The sequence below is a fragment of the Cyprinus carpio genome, chromosome B18 (genome assembly GCF_018340385.1).
Source record: "Cyprinus carpio isolate SPL01 chromosome B18, ASM1834038v1, whole genome shotgun sequence".
Classification (NCBI taxonomy): Eukaryota; Metazoa; Chordata; class Actinopteri; order Cypriniformes; family Cyprinidae; genus Cyprinus; species Cyprinus carpio.
The window spans coordinates 5,691,063-5,710,330 of NC_056614.1; the positions used below are offsets into that span (position 1 = coordinate 5,691,063).

The window sequence follows — 19,268 nt, forward strand, 5'->3', positions numbered from 1 at the left end:
TGATACTTTTAATGTGAAACATTGGCGTGCACATGGGGGGGTGGATGTTACTTTACACTGTAACAAACGTGCGTAGTCACTGGAAGAAGGAGGTGGGGATGGGCGAACATTTAAACAAAACTTTAATAATAAAATAAACACAAAACTAAAAAATAGCCCGACAGCCCCTCATGGCGACTGCCGTGCACAAACAGAACCAAAACAAAATAAATAGTCCAGGCCTGCTCCTCTCTCATCTTACACTGTCGTCACTCCTCTTTTTATCCTTCCGGAGCTCCTCCATGGGAATCGAGACTGGTGAGTGGCGTAGGTGTCGTGCATTATCATTAACTACACCGGCCTCGCTCCGTTGGCATGGCTCTCGGCCCCATCCCACTCATCACATACCCCCATCGCCCCTCGCAAGCCAGGGGGTACTCCTGAGACTGCACTCTACTTTCCCCTACTTCATGGCAGCCGTGGCGTACCTTAGGGTAAGGACATACAGACGAGGCGAGAGAAAAGGAGTCGGAAAGATGAGGAGAGACAAAGACGAGAGAGGGGAAATTAAAAATTCTTGTTCCGGTTCCCAGGCACACTGCAGCTCTGCCCTCCACCAGCTGAGTAAACTCTTCCACGATGCCTGGCGGCAGCACTGGATAACCCTCGGTTAAGGGCCTGATACTCCTCCGCCGCCCAGTGGACAGCGACGGCTCCTCCGGGTTCGGGCAGCCGGCAGGAGTCCCCTATTCCCTACTCCTCCCCATCATGGCAGATTGCAGCAGGCCTGGCCTCAGGCGAACGGCGGCGACTCCTCCGCTCCCTCACAGATGGCAGCTGTCCCTCCACATCCCAGGTGGCCAGCAGCGAGTTCATCCGCCCCCCGGCAAACTCACTCCACCCCACCGCCTCAAGCGTCCATGGTGGCAGACTGCTCCGCCAAGCTCAGTGGCACCCCGGATTCACCACAGCAGCGAGGGATCTCTGGCAGCGTGTCCCTCCTTCCTCCCGGGTTTCAGCACCAATGTAACAAACGTCCGTAGTCACAGGAAGAAGGAGATGGGACCCGGCCAACATTTAAACAAAACTTTAATAATAAAATAAACACAAAACTTAAAATAGCGTGACAGCCCCTCACTGCGACTGCCGCGCACAAACAGATCCAAAATAAAATAAATAGTCTAGGCCTGGTCCTCTCTCGTCTTACACTGTTGTCACTCCTCCTATTATCCTGCCGGAGCTCCTCCGTGGGCCTCGAGACAAGTGAGTGCAGGTGAGACTACACTAAATCTTACCAATAGTGTTAACAGAAGAAAACATGTTGCAAAAATTACCTAATCATGCCATTTTTGCTTGCTTTGAGCTGAAAGACTTTTAGCTGCATATCATGAGCAATGCTGTACCAGGTGAGCTACCAAGCAAGTTTACTACATTGGAAAAGTAAATTATGTGATGCAAATTTCAAATCACAGTAGTTTACAAATCATGCACTAGGATAAAAGTGTTTTGATGTCATAATATAGTACTCTGCATGAAACTGTGCAAAAATAAGTCTTTATTAATCAATATTCTGCACTGCAATCATAATTAGCATTTCTTTTGATCCTATTTATAAAAGGTAATGTTTCCAACATGCACATAGGCACCTCTTACTTTTGGTAAGAATACACCTGTGCAATAATACATTTAATAATAACTCTGCAGTATACTATATGTGACCCTGGACCACAAAACCAGTCTTAAGTGTAAATTTTTCAAAATAGAGATTTATACATCATCTGAAAGCTGAATAAATAAGCTTTCCATTGATGTATGTTTTATTAGGATTGGATAATACTGTATTTGGCCGAGATACAACTATTTGAAAATTTGGAATCTGAGGGTGCAAAAAAAAAAAATCAAAATACTGAGAAAATCGGCTTTGAAGTTGTCAAAATGAATTCTTAGCAATGCATATTACTAATCAAAATAAGTTATAAGATAAGTTATAAGATATATTTACGGTAGGAAATTTAGAAAATATCTTCATGGAACATGATCTTTATTTAATATCCTAATGATTTTTTGCATAAAAGAACAATTTTGACCCATACAATGTTTTTTTGGCTATTGCTAAAAAATATACCCCAGTGACTTAAGACTGGTTTTGTGGTCCAGGGTCACATATTTGCAATAACTGCACATATGAAAACTGTGCATAAACTTTTTTTATTATTCTTGTTGTTAATTATATGGTATAGTTTTCTAAATATTTTGTATGCATTATTCTGTATCAGGTAGCCTACAGTCTGTACTGTGGAATGCTATTGTCTAATTCTAATGCACCCACAATACCTATATTACCTTTCTCTAATTATTCTTTTTATTTTATCTTTTGTATTTATTATTAGGGCTCTAGCTGAATTCACTGGAGAATAATAGAAACCAGTGTAATTAGTGAACAGCAGTGCTTGCTGCTGCTAAGAGTGCAATTATTCCAGACACTGAACTTTGGCTGTGGTGAACAGTCTTTTTGTATACCCATTAATTGCATCCTGTACTTTAAAATGCATGCAGGGCTAATGCATCTGTGTCCTGAACTTTGTGGCAAACAATTGAAAATAGCGAGTGTCCAAAGAAGCACCTGCTGAGTTGAACAGAAAATTTTTACAGTGTATAAATCATGTGCTCAATTCCAGTAATGTTCTAAAAGGGGGCTTCTATATATACAGTCCACAATTAAAATGTCAGATTCATAATGTAATAAACCTGGAAATAAATTTGTAGGATTTTGAGAAATATTAAAGAAAAAAACCAGGCCATCTAATATGATTCTTCATCAAAACAGATTTGCAGTGAATGGGGTGCCGTCAAAATGAGAGTCCAAACAGCTGATAAAAACATCATAATAATCCACAAGTAATCCACATGACTCCAGTCCATCAATAAATGTCTTGTGAAGTGAAAAGCTGTGTGTTTGTAAAAAACAAATCCACCATTAAGATGCTTTTAGTCCATAATCCATAATAATGCTTCCTACAGTGAAAATGTCAATTCCCCATTGTACTCTCACATCAAAATCTACCAACATATTTATTTAGAACTGTTTTAGATGGTTTACACTTGTAAATTATGCTTGATTTGTGCATATTTATGTCCTAGATATTATAGATAGATGACTTGTATTCTAGATATTTGAAGTTAAAAACTTAATGATGAAGTTGTTTATTACAAACACAGCTTTTCTTTTCACAAGACATTAAGTGATGGACTGGAGTCATGTACTGTAGATTACTTGTACATACATTATTTTGATGTTTTTAGCATCTGTTTGGATTCTGATGGCACCCATTTACTGCAAAGGATCCATTTGTGAGCAAATGATGTAATGCTAAATTTCTCCAAATCTGTTCTGATGACAAGTCATATTAAAGGAGTAAATATTTAATATTCTGCATTGCTTTATCTTTTGGAAAGAAGCTTAAGATGTGCTTTGCTGTCATTAAAGCAAAATGGGATTTTCCAAATGAAAATTTCTGAAATTCATGTGCATTTTAAAAGTCTAAAACAAAAGCATTGACATGTGTAGTTTGAGGTCCATGTATGCTGTGTTCATGCTTTTTTTTAAACTATAATATTCCATTGCATGGAACTGAGGAAGGACTGATGACGGCATGGTTTGATCTTTGGCTAAAGGAGAGTTTCCACCCACATGTAGACGTTGCATAATCAAGTCGCTTGTTTATTTTAAAGCCCTAAACTTAAAAAAAAAAAAAAAAAAAAAAAAAAATCTAACCGAAATCTTATTTATTCACTTTTCTCATTTTTCTCCTTTGAATGTTAAATTTAAAAAAAAAAAAATTATTTATAAAGAAGAATGCAACATACAGAAGGTTCTAACAGTTGCCTTTGCAAACCTCTGATTAAAATGACATCAGACCATTGAATTAACCACAGCAAATGAATGTGGAATTGAAGTGATGTGGTTGAAAGGCTCAGTCAGATAGTCCTCACCACCTCTGAGACCGCTACATGCAGCAGCGTGGCAGTCAATTGCAGAGCAGTGTACCTCAGATGGCTTGCCCTGAGTGGGTAATGGAGATAAATTAACATCTGTCTCTCCCTAGAAGACCCTCTGCTCATTCAAACAGAAAGGACTTACAATTTTCTCCTTTCGGTTCCCTTTCATAGCAAAGCAGCGAGTCAGTAATCCGCAACATCATCACAAGCCATCTGTAAGCCACAGATGTCAGTTTTTTTGTGACAATTCAGAGGTGAGGAGACACATGGTTTTCATATCGCAGGAGGAAGCGGAGGGGCCTGCTTTTCGCAGCGCTGGCACACTATAACCAAACACGCCTAGTAGTGGAACGTCATCATAATATGAAGTATGATTTATTTCAGTAAAAAAGCAAAGAAAACACTATATTTCTATGACACTTGTCACTTGACACTTTATTAATGTAAACTGACCCTATTTACTTTACAATGCAAGTCAGTGAATTATTGATGCTCATTTGCACAGCAAGTTGGTTGTCATCACTAAAACACACTTTTATCACTCTGAAAAGATGTATTTTGTGACAATGATCGGCTTACTGTACAATATCTCGTATTATTTTTACATTGTCTTATTACTTGTAAACAAGAAATATCAATTTGAGTTTAAATTATTTTAGAATTTGATGTGTATACTATCTTAATAGTACATTAAAACTGCATAAATGAATGAATGAATGAATGAACATTGTCTTATTACTTGTAAACAAGATGTTGTTTGTTGCCAATCAAAAATATATTGTCAAATATGTTAATAAGATGACTTTTATATTGTATGTTTTAGTTTATAGTTATTATATTAGATGGCCAGTACATTATTATTATATATGTTTGAAACACAGTCCGAAAATAATCAATTAAATCTTTCATAATAAATGATCTTTTTATATTGTATAAGTTTGTACCTGTCAGAGAGCAACCTTTTATAGCCAATTATTCAGAGGATGAAATTATTCCTGGTAATTATTCTTATTATTACACCTCCAAAATGTATCAGGCTTACGAAATAATCATTAATATCAGCTCTTTCCTAAAAATAGTCACCTAATACATAAAAGTTAACTTTTTAGATCCACTGTACATTTCTACGTTTTCTCACCTCGTTTCTATACTCAGATGTTAGGCAGAACACTTTTCATGAGCATGTAAGTCTCTTTTTAGATGAACTGATTTATTCTAATGGAAAAGATGTCATGGTTTCTTCCTACTTTATTTTTTTTCCCCCATTCTTTCTTTTCTTCTGATTTTTACACTCCAAATGATGACAGTTTTGTCATCATACAGATTATCATAGGAGCCATTTGGCCCACCGTACTTAGTCAAATAGTATTCTCACAAGGGGTTGTTTTCAACTCATCATTTGCTGGGTTAAGACAGCTTAGCCGTGTGAGGAATTTTAGTTCACCTAAAAACTAAAGCCAAAAAGTCATCATTTACCCTAACAGATTGTGAATTGTTTGCTCACCCTCATAGCCGTCATTTCAAGCCTGCCTCCTTGTCTCTACAATTCTCGTTCTTTATGATAAAAAAAGCATGTTAGGCATGGCGTGCGGAATGACGAGAAATCTGCTCTTTTGTAAACAGACGGTACAGCATTAAGTCCTCTTTTTGATAGAGCAGGATGGTCTCTATGCATTTAAATTGTTATTTTAGTTATTTATATGATATTTTGTGTTAGGGAGTATTTTTTTATTTTTTTATACATTATATTTTTTGATTTTTTTCTATGTTAAAGTTTGAAATGTTGTTTTATTGAAAAGATCAACCTGCAGTGAAATGATGATACAATTTTGTCATCATTTTTGGGTGAACTATTCCATTAAGTCATATTTCATATCTAGTGCCATTTGGCCCACCTGTACTTAAGTCCAACAGCTTATTCTCACAAGGCCTGTTAACACTCACTCTTGGAAAAGTCATTTTGTGATGTTAAAATCAGGTAGCCGTGGTAGATGAGAGCCTTGATTACATCTCGTCTCTACTGTCTGAAAGAGCTGATGAGAAAGTAAGTGGATTTCAGCGCATGGGAAAACCCTAAGAGATTGTGATTTGTTGCTAATTACATGAGACCAAGGTAAAGGATCGCTCTGTCTAAACAGGAGAGATGCATTACCCCCTTGAGTGAGTATTTAATTGCCTCCAGCTATTTTATCGCACAAGACAAAGATGACCATGGAAATTTATTTCAGCAATATTCTGAGAAGCAATTGATGAGGTTCATAGTGCTTGAGCGAGTCACACTGACTGATTTTCATGAAACAGACGATTGAATTAAATTATGAATTTCTGATAGAGCGATATATGGGCCTATGCATTGATTTTCCATTCAAATGTTTAATTAAACAAAAATCTCCAGGGGTCTGATTACTTTACCTGTGACTTGATGCAAAGTAATTGTATACATAAGTAAGCTGCCATTTAGCAAACGCTTGCATCCAAAGTGAATTACGATAGCTTTATATATATATACACATTAGCACGTTAGGTCACATGATCTCAATGCTCCATAGTGATCTCATTTTAGACTAGAAAATACATATATATTCAAGTTACAAAAAATATAATTGTACATCCAAATGTGTTTTCTTGTCATTTTAATGCGCTTTTATAAAAACAACAACTCAGAGACCAACAAAACTGAGTGTCATGCATAACTGACAAAGTCCTATTATGTGATGCATATTTTGTGTAGCTGGCACTATTGACCAGCATTGGTGGGCAGTATAATGTTCTTTTTTGTTGTGTTTTTGGTTAGATTTTTGTAATGTTTTTATTTAGGAAAGGATTGATGATAGTGATATGAGTGCATCAGAAAATCAGGTTGTAGTAATAAAACAAGTTGTTGAGGACCAAGGAGGATAGAAGCAATGAGGGTGAGGGCAGTGATGAAGAATCGGTTGTTGTGGAAGGCATTTGGGTATATTATTGTATGCCAGTTTGAAAGATGTGATCCATACAACAGCCAGAGGTCAGGAAAGATGCCAATGTCTATTGGCATTACTACAGTGACAGACAGCGATGCTCCAGTGATGACTGCACAAGTCAGCTTATGTGTGGGGTACACTGAAAAAGAAGTCTTGTTGACTTTCACTTGTGCTATGAGAATTTATTTAAAATTCCAAGATGAAACACAATGTTAAAGTTGTTTTAATGCTTTTGAAAAACTAATACATGGTTTTCAGGAAGTGAAATTGCATCCGAATTTGTGTCAAGTTTTAGACATTTTTACCAAGTGCTCTGTGATGCAAGTTTAACTCTGTACCAGGTGAGCTACCAAGCAAGTTTACAATGTCATAAAAAACATAAATATTTACGTGACTTGATGCAAATAATGGCATAGATAAGTTGTTATTTAGCAAATGCTTGTATTCAAAGTGATACCATATATACTGTATAATTTATGAATATGTACATCAATACATATATGAGAACCTCTCTTAGATCCAACATGTGAAAAGAAAGCCAGTGATATAATGGACTTTGTACACACTTACGGTCTTTGTTTAAGTCTTACAAGCTTTGAAAACGTTTATCAACATCCAAAGTAATTAGATTCAGAATTTTTGTCATTGCATGCTGCTCCAGTTCAAATTATTTAAGATCCATGCAGTAGTAATCAATCCACACTATTATAACTATAAATGTAATTTTAATGTAGATGGAAATTAAAGAGGCCATGGAGCCAGGTTTTTTTTTTTTTTTTTTTTTTTAGCCCTGAACCAATGTGGCAGTTGGCAGTGCTTCTGGCACTTTACAGTACACTTATTACAGGTTTGGTCCCACTTGATTAACACAGAGTCAAGGGAGTTGATCAAGGGCAAAAAGGTCATCGTTTATGGTCCTTGTGAAGTTAAAACCTGCAATCTTCCACTTGCTGTCCCTTGGCCCCAGGGGATTTTGGAGGATTCAGTTTATCTTTAGGTTTACTTAACCTAGTGTAATTTTAGATTAAGTTTACCCACCTGTACAATAACAAAATCTTAAATTTACAAATATTTTTTAAATAGGATTTAACATCTAACTTTCAAAATACAAACAAAATTCAGTTTGTATATAAATAAATTCCAATTTGGTAAGTTCACTGAAACTGTAAATGCTGTCATTCTCTACCCACCCTCATGTCGCTCTAAATTAATGTGACTTTTTCCCTCCTGTAGAACACAAAAAGGAGTTATTATCAAAATGTCAAAGCTCTCTTCCCTTTTTCGTGCAATGAAAATGCATAGTGATCACTGGCTTTCAAGTCCAGGTGCAATTTATTGCAAAATTAAATAAATAAAAATTCCATAATAGATTGGGTTTTGAACCTGGTTCTCTTTGATACCGAACAAAACACTAAAGAAACATGTCTAAAAATATAAAGAACTACTAAATTATGATTCTTTTTCTTCAGCCAGTTTGAGGCATGTGTGTGTGTGTGTGTGTGTGTGTGTGTGTGTTCTAAATGTTGTGTGTGTGTGTGTGTGTGTGTGTGTGTGTGTGTGTGTGTGTGTGTCCTCCAACACACATTATACTTACTAAGTACGTTTGAAAGTACGTCAGCTTATTCTATTAGTAACCCTAACCATAACCATAACCATTCTACTCACAATCTAATGAGAGTTAATTGACGTGTACAGTAGTTATAAAGTTTCTTATTGTCAGTAGAATGTCTAAAGGGGACCATAAAAAAATCAACTCATGTAGTTTTGAGAAAATTATTAAAAAAATTTTTTTTTTGAAACCTCTAATCACTAACATAACTAGATAACCTGAGCTCCGGTGTCTGTATTGAGAAGTTCCAAACACAAGCTGAAAATAAACACCAAAAAACATGCTCTACATGCTCTAAATTCCTGGATTTCTAATGTCAGGTAAAACAAAGGGAGGTTTTGAAACATCTGTCTACTGATGAGCCCTGGAAACCTTTGAAAAAAAAGAAAGAACAAAAACAAGATCAGATTTTACAGTGCTTGAACACATACAGAGTAGGACGAAACCTGTCAAATAAAAGGGTGCGTCTTCAAAATGATTGTAGGCTGGAAATGTTATTTAGAGGAACAAACTTTGGTGAATAAGAGTGAATAAACGCAGACAGTGTGAAATGGAGCTAATGCACACAGGGCCGAGAGCAGAGCAGAGACTTCTGTTTAATTAATGATGGAAACAGAGACTTCTACTTCTCAGACAGTTATACCGGCTGAGCCTAGGAGGACGAGAGATGGTATGTTTAAACAAGGATTTGCTCTCTATAGGTCATGTAGCCGAGTATACATTAATTTCTTCTGCTGCTTTAGGCCTCTAAATATGCATTACCAAAAAAAAAAAAAAAAAAAACTGACGAGCAAGCAATTTTGTTGCTAGAAACATTATTATTTTGGAGTTTTCTCCCTTTTAGTGCATTAGTTTGTTGACTGGCATCACAGAACACTGTACCCAAGTATCCCAGTATATACAAATTGGCCACGAGAGATGCAGAGATATGAAAAGTGCAGCCCACCTCAGAATCACTTGTATCGATAAAAGGATAACAGCTCCCCCAGAGGCCAAGCACTGATCCTGCTGCCCAGAGGAGCTGAGCATTTTGCACATCCTTCTCATACAGAACAAGTGATAATAAAGAACCAGTGAAGCGTAACTTCCCCCAAAAGCAATAATGCATGCAGTCGAATGTCTGGCGAGGAAAACAACAGACGTTTGACTTATTTTGTCTGAACCCAGAGTCTTAGACCAGCGCTTTTGAGAAGACACAAGCATATTCAATATTTCAAACTGACTGGCTGCATGCATGAGCACAAGACGTCTTGACAACAAAGATCAATGTGCTTAATAAATGAATAAGCCTGCAAATTATAACAGAAAGCTTTATGGAAATGAGATTATGGATCTGCTTTTAAGCTTTCTGATCTGAGATAAGACGTTTTGATTAGTGATGTGGCCTTTCTTGTGGCCTTAATGAAGGGTTCGTGTAGAAGTTAGCTTTTGCTGACAGTTGTTTAATTTATTAAAGCATAATTCTGGGATATATTAGAGGATTGTGCTCAAAGCTTTATGATCTGGTCTTACAGAAAATCTACGCTGAGGCTGTCAACAGGGAGCTGGTGGCAAACAGTGCCACTCTTTCGGTCTGTTTCTGTCTGCTGGGTTTAATTTGACATGAAGACCATAGCAGTTCCTTCCGTAAAATCGTGAAAGTGTCTGATTGTGCGACTTGATTTAGGTGGATTAATGCAAAGCAGTGTCGGTGCTAAACATGAGCTCTGAAGGTTACTCCAGAGAGCAGGATCTCAGAGTGTGTCTTTGCATTTTTTTGTTGCTCTATTAATGGTGATTTAATTAGAGCATGATCGTGTTCCTCAAGCGGAGGAAAAAACATCCTGATGCACAGATAAAACCCTCAAGGCCCACGTCTGTGACTTATTCAGTGTCATTGCGGAGGGGTAGACTGTGCCTGACAAGAGAAAAGAGACAGACTTGACAGAGATGAATAAACATAACATGCTGATTTAATGCAAAATGAGAGGTCTCGAAACAAGAGTCAGGGGGTACAAGAAGACAAAAAACTAGTTTGATCCATTTAGCCAGTCTAACATAGTGAAGACGCCAAATAAGTTTATTTAAACACTGAAATGCTTTCACAAAACTATGGAATGTATATAAAATCAGTATATGATCATATAAGCTGAAGCATTATGTAAACTCTCTCTTTTCAGATAGCATTAGTTTACACCTCACTTCTAGCAAATATTGAGTTTAGCACTACAATATAAGGTGGTATTAAAGTATTGAAGAGTAAATTGTCATTTATATCAATCTAATTGGATTTAGTCAACAAATATCTTATATAATATACTTATTCCAAATATTTATAACCATCACTATGATATCAGGTAGTATGTATTTAATAGTCAATATTATTTTAAATAAAGTTTAAAATATTTCTTGAAATATTTACATGAAAAAATAAATCAAGAAGAATGAACTATATACAGTTAACTATTCATTCAGGTATTTACTATCAATGTTTTTTTTTTTTTTTTTTTTTGAAGTTTATATAATTGTTTAAATGGAAATAAAAATCAATTTAATATTTTGTAACAAAAACAATTTTATTCAGTTTATTAAAGTTTATAACTGAGTTAATTGCGTCAAAAACATTTTTTCTATAAATAAATTTACATAGAAATCGAAATAAAAATGTAGAAATTCGGGATCGTCCGCCGTTTGGTGTGCGCGCTTGCTTCTGCGCGCAGTTTTTTTTTTATTCAGGACGAGGCTGAGACGCGCAAGCTGCTTCAAACAGTCATTCACAGCCCGAGACTCCAGCACGCGACGCTCCGCCAGCATCTGCGCATCCTCTCTCTCTCTCTGTTTCACACCGCTTCATTCGAAAGGGAGGGAGAGAGGCGTCTGAGGAGGACTCGTAGGTGAGGTTTGGACCACAGCCGGCGAGGTGGAGGAGATCGCGCGCTTCGTACACATTTGAAGGATGCGCTGCCGCGCGCAACGGCGCGTCCTGTAGAGATACAGTGGAATTGAGGCGTCAGGGTTTCTTTCTCTATCCATGTTTGGCTTTGTGCAAGAAAACCTGTCACTATCTGACACTCCGTGAACAAACAGCATCACTTTACGGACGGAAGAAGAGGAAGGCAGGAGTGGGCTGTTTCTCTTCTCGCAAACATCCAGAGTAAGTCTCTCTCATTTCTGCTGAACATGCTGCTTATCAGTGCAATTACAGCTGCTCTGGGAGTTTCATGTGTCCCACCTGAAGCAAGGTGTACGGTGATGATACACTGTTAAAACACTGCATGTGCCGATTTATATCACTGCATCTCTGTATCGGCATAAATGATAGGGTTGCGCAGCTGGTACTAAAACGATCAGAAATGGTGGCATGCCTGCACTGTGAACATGGATAGATATTCCCCCAGATGTTTGTAAAAATCTGAGAAAAATAGGAGAAAAATAAATAATTTGTGAATTCCACATATCCATAAGTCTTTGAAATTAATACAGAATTGTAAAGAGTCATGCATTTTTTAAAGAGAATATACATTGTGAGATATTGTGAGAGCTGTTTTTACAGTATTTTCATGTAATTAAAAAAAAAATCATGGAAATCATTAGTCAAAAGCTGTTTAAGTTAAACCCTAAATAAGTTCACAAATGTTTGCACGCACATAGGTTGTGTTAGAGAACTTTTTAGCATTGAACTTCTTTGCAGCAGTTTTGTTGTACTCTACTCTCGATCCGCTTATAATTGTCAGATGACTGATGATAATGACCTCATTAGTGATTTGTTCACTCTTGGGAGGACTAGATGAGCTGTGATTGGTTTGGTTTTTGTTAGATTCATTGTCCGTGAAGTTGTCACAGATCACTCAAATAAAACAATAGTGTAACTCTGAACATTTTTACTGTTTCCTTTCGGCCCTAAAAATATGTCATGAAAATGTCCCATGAGCAAGCTCTGAAAAGTTTTCAGACTGAACTTTAGTTTGATGTCAGCTTTCAGTATTTGCCCTTGTCTCGCTTTCAAAATTAATACTTTTCTGCCCGTTATACTGCTGTTGTGTGATAGTTTTTTTTTTTTTTTTTTTGCTTTTTGAAATATATTTTGTTGGATTTTATTTTTATTTTTATTTATTTATTTTTATTATTATTATTATTATTTTTTTTTTGGTTTACAAGCTTGTTAACTGGTGAACAGAAAACTTTCTTTGACAGTTTTGGTCAGGTCTGTCAGTACACTGTAAAATAGTTATGTCAGGTAACTTAAAATATGCTCTAAATTATTATTATTATTATTATTATTATTATTATTATTATTATTATTATTATTATTATTATTATTATTTGTTTTGTGGAAGTTGAATAACTGAACCAACTTGACTAATACAATTTATGGGTCACATCAGGTACTCCAGCAATAACTGCAGTAAGAATCTTATAGTGTAAAAAAAAGAACAAATCTCTTTGATTCTCAGTTTGAAATTTTAATAGCAAATCATAACAATGAGATAAGAGTGATTTTATTTTTTTTTCTCTTTACACTATGATGCAGTATATGATTTGCATGGAAACTCTATTCTTAAGTGTCATGCACTGGTTAACATTTTAAACAGCAGGTGTCAACCAAATCTGCAGTACTGTATATTGACATTTACATGAACTGTGTTCACGTAAAGCTGATAGTTTTCACAAGACAAAATGACTTCTTGAAGTAAATTACATGTTTTTGATCGCCAAACCCTCCAGCAGTCATCCGATTTTTCTGGAACATATTAGGATCCATAAAGATGTGTCTCCCTTGTACATTCATTTATCTTTTGTTTCACAGTTAAATTAGTGTGTAACACTTTAATGAGGTTGTTTTAGCTTTGCGAGTAAATATGAAATCGGAGCACCCTGCTGTTTTGTGGGTAGCAAGTTGATTAGATTCTCCTTTGCACACACAGTAGGAATGTAGAAAGGCTTCTTGCGTTCATTGGGTACTTTGATTATAGTACCCGCAGAATTCACATCAGGGCCAGCCAAATACCAGACACTAAAGAAATGAAGGGGAAAAAAGTGTCTGTGTGCATTTTCAGAGTCTGGTGGTTATTATATTAGAGATGGTCTGTTTGCATAATCTTAATACTGCCGCTCTTTGCATTAGAAGATATTAATATCCGTTTCTGTCTCCATTTATTGTCTCTTTCATCTTCTAAGCATTGCAGCAGGGTGCAATTAATGAAATTCAGTGGCACTGCTGTGCTTTTATTTGTGTTTTGTCCACTAAGTTTTATTAGAGGATATGAATGAAATATTAACAGTGAAAAAGTGAGTCAATTGTTAGAAGACTTTGGTAATGAAGTAGTTGCAAATTAATTCTGATTAAATTAATGTTGTTTTCACTTATGATTTAAAAGAAAAGAAAAGATGATACACACCTTTATTCAATGGTCTAATTCTCCTATTTTAGAAATAGACTATTCCATATTATGAGAATCAACATAAAAGAAATCAGACAAACATGAAATGATGTGGCATGGTGCTATAAACACCCCGGTGTGGCCGCATGCGGTGTTCGCCGCAGTTCCTGTGCATGACCCGTTTGAGTAGTTACTTAGCAACACCTCAGACACTCTCCAACTGGGTCAGACCTTCATTCAGGAGACTTAACACCACAGAAACACACTTGCTCACATGACCCGTTCATGTGGAGTCTTCAAAGAGGCTTTTACGGAAACTTCATGTCAGGGTTTCCGTTATTTCTCACATCTCCATGTCTTGTTTTCCATGCCAGTACTTTAAAGCAAATGGAAGTCACTCTTTTCAGAGAAGACAAAAGTAACTCGCAGTGCAAAACATTAAAGATGCGGCATTTGCCATAATGGCACAGACCCTGTTATGAGCATGGAAAATAAGAATCAAATGAAAATGCATTACCTCTCTGAAAAAAATTTGTTTTGAAGAAGCTGCGTTTTTACTTGGATCAATATTTCTATCTTTCCCTAAATGCAATATTTTAACTTTGCTTATCTTTGAAACTGGTTTAAATTGGATAAATCTCCCAAAGAAGGAATAACTGTCCAAGGCATATTTGATTTTTAAAAAGGGGAGAAAATGTAACGCACGCACACACACACATACGCACACATGCATATGAATGCTGTGAATTCCATTACTGCATGTGCTGCGAGTTTAGTGCATGTTTGGGAATGCAATAGCCACCAGTTAGGCTTTATTTTCACAGCAGATTATTACAACATTTCACTAGATTTGTAGTGAGATACTTTTTTGAGTATGGAGTTTTCCTAAAATAAAAGCTATACTGCCATTTCCATCAAAATAAAACTTAAAAGTGCAGTATGAATTGCTGACAGCTAGCAGTTTAAATGCAGTCCAAATTCAAAATATCTCTTTCAAGTGTAGAAATTAGGAAAGAAGTATTGTAATTTCCCTACTGTAGTGTTAGGGTTGGGCGATGTCTACCAAATTGGCATCGGAAGATGTCTACAGTGAATCATCGTGATGGACGCTGACATCGGAGGGTGGGGGTATGGTGTAGAAGGAATCACAATGTCAGCTTAACATCGTGATGTGTGTCAGCCATCGGCGATGGATGATGGCATCGTCTATCGGCCCAACCCTATGTAGTGTAAAGGGCGGGGTTTATCTGGGTTTAACTTGGGGAGTAACTTTTTTTTGTAGGCATTAAACTGCCAGAATTTTAAATGACGATATCTCCGTTTGCATTGAACTTTCAGCTTCATAACTTTGCAGATATTGTTTATGCTCAAACAGCAACATTACGCACTAACTAACGTTAAAAAAGTGAAATCGCAATCAACCACCCCTTTAACTTTAAAATTTACAAAATGTTTGTTTTTCCCCCAATTCTTTATTTGTCTTTTTTTTAAACATCGCAATAAATATTATATTGTGGACTTCATATCGCGATATTATCGTATCGTGAGATTTTTATATCATTACAAACATCGCAATAAAAAACACCTTAAAGGTGCAGCTTGGACACATCTTCAGTGAAGGACCCAGGGTCATAGGGTGTTTCGGGTCTTTGATCTTCAGACACCCTCACCTGGGCGACCCAACCCATATATATATGCTATATATAACATTGCACAGTAATGCCTTCCTGTGTTCCTGTTTGGACACGTTGATACAGTACTTCTTTTAAATAAATTCATAAATTCAGTTCAACAAATACTACAGTACCTCAAGATATTCTCACAATTGTACTTACTGTACTTGCAAATATAAATTTCAAGCAAGGTTTTTTTTTTTCACATTACAGTTAATATTTCAGGCTACTGATAATTATGTTTAATAGTCATGACACCCACATTCATCCTACTTCTGTGTATTTCAGCCAAACACATAACAGCCACACAATTTGGTAACAAACAGGCGCAGATGATTGCATATACTGCATAATAATAAGCAGAAGAAAAACCATTTACTTATGCATTGGATGACTGCAAATAAAATCATGAGTGTTAACTGTGAAGTATCTGAAAATAGTTTCAATGGAGTACTTTTGCCATCATTAGTATATGTTTTGCTAAGAAAAGAAAAGAAAAGAAAAGAAAAGAAAAGAAAAGAAAAGAAAAGAAAAGAAAAACTAAGGGATACAGTTCTTGTACTTGCCTAAGTTCACTCTCTATTTGACACAGAAGCACATGCATACAAAACACACTGGATGCATACTACTGTAATTGCGTTAAGGCAATATATGCTTTTTGCACAATTAAACGTGAGATCAGATGTGCCCATCTCCTCTGGGGCTCAGAGCCGCTACTGAACACCATGCACTTTGATGTAAATTACTCTAAAATGGTATTCGACTAATTTCAGCCTGTATCTCTGAGAGGGTTTATAGAGAGGCTGCATAGCTATTAGTATGAGAAAATGTGTTTTTCTGGCCTCGACTCCGTCTTGGTAGGTTGAGTGGTTGCATGGGCATCACTTCTTATTAAAATGTGGTGGGGACAGTGTTGAAGCTGTTTGGAAGATGTTCTGGTTGTGAAGTTGTTACATGAATTTAGTAGCTCATGAATATTAAAGGAATAGTCCCCCAAAAAATTAAAATTTGCTGAAAATGTTCTCACCCTCAGGCCATCTAAGATGAGAAGATGAGTTTGTTTCTCCATCGGAACAGATTTGGAGAAATGCAATGGATCCTCTGCAGTGAATGTGTGCCGTCAGAATGAGAGTCCAAACAGTTCAAAACAATTCTAAACTGAACATGCCGGTGGATTTTGATGTGGGAAGACAACAGGGGTGGACTTTTTAACTGAAGAAAGTGTTGTGATAGATTATGTTAGGTTTAAAGTTAAAACACCTTGAAGGATTTGGTTCTCATAAAGGTTTATAGGATGTTCATTTATGGACTAGTGTCATGTTGATTACTTGTGGATTATTGTAATGTTTCTTATCAGCTGTTTGGACTTTCGTTCTGATGGCACCCATTCACCTCATGAGCAAGTGATGTAATGGGAATAAAAAATAAAAATACAAATATTATAGTGTCAGGATGCTTCTTAATTGCTTTTCCTTAATTACCACTAACATGGCTTTGACTAAGTGAAATTAAATTCCTAAAATTAATTATTTTTGAATATATTATAATAAAACATTATAATGTGTTGAAATATACTACTATATACAATACTACTACTTCATGTATAATATTTTTTCTCCAAATCTGTTTCGATGAATAAATAAACTTTCCTACATTTTAAATGGCCTGAGGGTTAATTTTCATCAAATGTTCAATTTTTGGTGAACTACATGCATTTAATTTGCCCATACTTAAATATTTTAATATGAACATTTACAGTTTAAATAAATAAATAAATAATGCATGTGAAATTAGATCAGGCCTGTGATACAGTACAAATCTGAATTGTAAACAGTTAAAACAGTTGATAATACCATGATCGCTAAATGTACAAAATCATTGAAACATTTTAATTGCACATTGAGTGGCTTGTTTCAAAATAAAACTCCAACTGAATTTTTTGATACATTTTATTTTGAGATTTGTAAATCATTGTATATGTCAGCTTGAGGATATCAAAATTGTTCATTGGTTGTTTGGGGACACAAGGGATTCTGCATCTAAGCCGTTTTAATATAATGTTTTTGTTTTTAATAAACTGAAACTGTCAGTGGATGTACACTATATCATGGGTGGGGATTAAAACGACAGATTCAAGTGCCGGATCGCCACTCATTTTAATATCCACTAACAAAATGAAAACTCCTGGTCATCAGTTGGACATGTTTCTGTATTAAAAACATCCCTGCCGTGAGCTATATAAAAAAAAAAGAGAGAGACCAAATCGTCCATGACAAAGATTAGTGGAGACATGTCCCTACCCTGAATGATGCCTGTGGTGATAGGCTATACTGTTTTCTATATTTAAAAATGTAATTTTGAACATATCCCTACAGACAAAGTCTATTAAAGTAAGTTTATTAATGTAATATCAGCTCACTGTATATGCCTTAAAGTTCATACAGCAGTTTAATTTAGATTTTAATTTTCATCACAGTTTGATGTGGTCTGATGTCTCCATCTACACTTTTTTTTTTTTTTTTTAAATCCAGACTTACAGTATATAAAACATAATGGATTTGTACCAAAATATAATAGAATTCAACTTATGTGTAGTCACACGGGTGAGTCAGAGCTAGCTTTGTCAAAAGCACTTACACTTTGGCACAAAGTTGATAGAAAAAAAAAAAAAAAATCATATACCAGTGTTACAGTGCCAAATATCATAAAAGTTGTAACCCGGCAGCATTCCAGTGCTCGTATGTGTATGTGGGTGAGTGCTTTGTGAATAGTACTTGTACTTGTGGTGACGTGGCTCTGCATATGACAAATGGTCAACTGCACTTCTTAGTCAAAATGTTGTATTACAAAATGTAATAACATTTTTGAGGATGGTCTTTGTAAATTGTGTGTGTGTGTGTGTGTGTGGGGGGGGGGGGTTATATAAATAAAACATTATAATGTCAGGTTGGTTCTTTTTTTACCACTAACATGGATTTGACTAAGTGAAATTAAATTCCTAAAATTAATTATGTTTGTAATATAAATTATAATAAAACATTATAATGTGTTGAAATATATACTATACTACTACTTTATATATATATATTTATATATATATATATATATATATATATATATATATAATATATATATATATATATATATATATACTTTATCATTTATTCATTAATTATTATTATTAATTTATATTTTATAATTAAATAATATAAAAATGCTATATTTACTTGTGTTTTAAATGTGTCTAATGAAGTCTCTTATGCTCACATGCATTTATGTCCTTAAAAAATAATAAAAACACAAATACTGTAAAAATGTTTTACAATTTAAAATAACTTTTTTTTGTTCCTATTGTAACATATTTGAAAAAGCAATTTACTCCTATGAAACAATGCAGAATTTTCAGCATCATTACTTCAGTCTGCAGTGGCACATGATCCATGAGAATCATTCATAATACTGATTCGCTGCTCAAGAAACATTTCCTATTATCCTATTATTATCAATGTTAAAAACACTTGTGCTGCTACCACAATATACTACAATTTAAATGTTTGGATATTGATGTAACAAGATTTGTTTCAAGAATCTAAACTGTCCATTTTTTTTAATATTAGTTTTATATTAGTAGTTTTAATTAGTGTACTAAAATATTATGACAGTGTATCGTGTCATATACTGTTAT

At 35.4% G+C, this 19,268-nt stretch overlaps 1 protein-coding gene across 1 annotated transcript in view; it reads left to right on the forward strand.

Annotated features, from left to right (window-relative positions):
• The first annotated feature begins 11,263 nt into the window (after positions 1-11,263).
• Positions 11,264-19,268, forward strand: part of cntn5 (contactin 5) — a 314,204-nt gene continuing 306,199 nt past the window's right edge. Inside the window, exon 1 of the mRNA XM_042743607.1 lies at positions 11,264-11,683. The gene's annotated coding sequence lies outside the window, so the exon portion shown is untranslated. The remainder of the gene's footprint in view (positions 11,684-19,268) is intronic.